Raw genomic sequence first — 2,299 nt, 5'->3', positions numbered from 1 at the left:
AAACAAAATTCAATTGTGCAAATAAGTAAATCCAATCTATTTTGAGAATTTTGAAATAACAACATTCAGTTGAAATTCACTCAGGAAATTGACTTCTATAAGAAAATGGAACCATGCCACAGAATCTGAAAATTTGGACTCATCCGAGATTTGAACCCGTTACCTCTCGCACCCAAAGTGAGAATCATAGAATCATCAAGTAGGCATGTATTATTTGTTTTCTTAACTGTTTTTATGTGAAACTTGTATTATTTTAAAGCAGTCACTAATCTATACAAGGAGGAAATATTAGCATAAATAAAATATTTCCTAAGAGTCAATATTTTTCTAAGTACACTTGCTTGGAAATTCCTGTGCAAAGTTTTATGATGCCCAGCAGAGATTTTCTGATGGATAAAACCCAAGACATGTCACATGCTATGTGCAGATAAGTTCTTACAAATAATTTTAGCGGTTTGACAAAAAACAAAATTCAATTGTGCAAATAAGTAAATACAATCCATTTTGAGAGTTTTGAAAAAACAATGTTCAGTTGAAACTCACTCAGGAAATTGACTTCAATAAGATAATGGCACCATGTCAAACAATCTGAAAATTTGGCTCTTCCAGGATTTGAACCCGTGACCTCTCGCACCCAAAGTGAGAATCATAGAATCATCAAATAAGCATGTTTTATTTGATTTCTTAACTGTTTTTATGTGAAAATTGTAATATTTTAAAGCAGTCACTAATGTATACAAAGAGGAAATATTAGCATAAATAAAATATTTCCTAATAGTCAATATTTTTCTAAGTATACTTGCTTGGAAATTGCTGTGCAAAGTTTTATGATGCCCAGAAGAGATTTTCTGATGGATAAAACCCAAGACATGTCACATGCTATGTGCAAATAAGTACTTACAAAAAATTTTAGCAGTTTGACAAAAAACAAAATTTATTTGTGCAAATAAGTAAATCCAATCTATTTTGAGAGTTTTGAAATAACAACATTCAGTTAAAATTCACTAAGGAAATTGACTTCAATAAGATAATGAAACCATGTCAAAGAATCTGAAAATTTGGGCTTGTCCACAATTTGAACCTGGGACCTCTCGCACCCTAAGCGAGAATCATAACCCTTGACCAACAAGCCACCTACCTGAACATTTTTCTATTGATTTTTCAATTGATTAAAAGAAAATAGCTTTTTTTTGTAAAAACACCATATACATTTATGTAAAAATGAATTTGTAGAATAAATAAAATATTTCCTTATGGTCCAGTAGATAGTTTTCTAAGTATGCATATAGGAAAAGTGCAGGGACAAGATTTGTGAGTGCCTACAGAGTTTGGACTTCTCTCATGGACGAAGCTAAAGACTTGTCATATGCAATGTACAAATCATGCTTCCAGACACAGAAGAAAGGCAAAAGAAAACCTTGCAATTTCATTTTTGAACTTTTTGTGTTTCAAAATGAGACTATTCTTTTAAAACATTCAAAGCTATCTAGACAGCAGGGAACCTGCAGTTTTCCTAATATACCACAATACAGTTGAAATTTGAATAAGTATGCTCTTATTTTTAGAACAACTAAAACGTTTCCGTAAGATTCTATTGATAGTTTTCTTTGTGTGCTTATTTGGAAAGTGCAGTGACAAGATTTAAAAATGGCTACAGAGTTTGGACTTGTCTGATCGATAAAACCAAAGACTTGTCAAAAGCTATGTGTAAATCATGCATAAATAGAAGAAAGGCAATTGAAAAATGATGAAGGCAAGATTCATAAGTATGTACAAATTCTATTGGGAGTATGGCAAAAACAAAACTCAGTTGATGCTATTGACTTGGCCAATTGAGAAAATCAGATATATATAAACCATGAGATGCACGGTAAAAAAGAAATAGAGGGCTCGTCCGAGATTTGAACCCGGGACCTCTCGCACCCAAAGCGAGAATCATACCCCTAGACCAACGAGCCAACTGAAATAAGGGTGGTTTATTTGATTTCTTACTGTTTTTATGTGAAAATTGTATTCTTTTAAAGCAGTCACTAATATATACAAGGAGGAAATATCAGCATAAATAAAATGTTTCCTAATAGTCAATATTTTTCTAAGTATACTTGCTTGGAAATTGCTGTGCAAAGTTTTATGATGCCCAGCAGAGTTTTTCTGATGGATAAAACCCAAGACATGTCACATGCTATGTTCAGATAAGTACTTACAATTAATTTTAGCAGTCTGACAAAAAACAAAATTCAATTCTGCAAATAAGTAAATCCAATCTATTTTGAGAGATTTGAAAAAACAACATTCAGTT

The 2,299-nt window shown here is 32.0% G+C and overlaps 1 non-coding gene across 1 annotated transcript; it reads right to left on the bottom strand.

Annotated features, from left to right (window-relative positions):
• Window positions 1-1,886: 1,886 nt before the first annotated feature.
• Window positions 1,887-1,958, bottom strand: TRNAP-UGG (transfer RNA proline (anticodon UGG)). The gene has a single exon. It is a non-coding gene; the product is annotated as a tRNA-Pro (tRNA).
• Between the last annotated feature and the right edge of the window lie 341 nt (window positions 1,959-2,299).

The sequence above is a fragment of the Taudactylus pleione genome, unplaced genomic scaffold (assembly GCF_031769625.1).
Source record: "Taudactylus pleione unplaced genomic scaffold, aTauple2 ptg000317l, whole genome shotgun sequence".
Classification (NCBI taxonomy): Eukaryota; Metazoa; Chordata; class Amphibia; order Anura; family Myobatrachidae; genus Taudactylus; species Taudactylus pleione.
The sequence above is the reverse complement of the archived record's forward strand: the minus strand, read 5'-3'. Positions and strand labels throughout refer to the sequence as shown.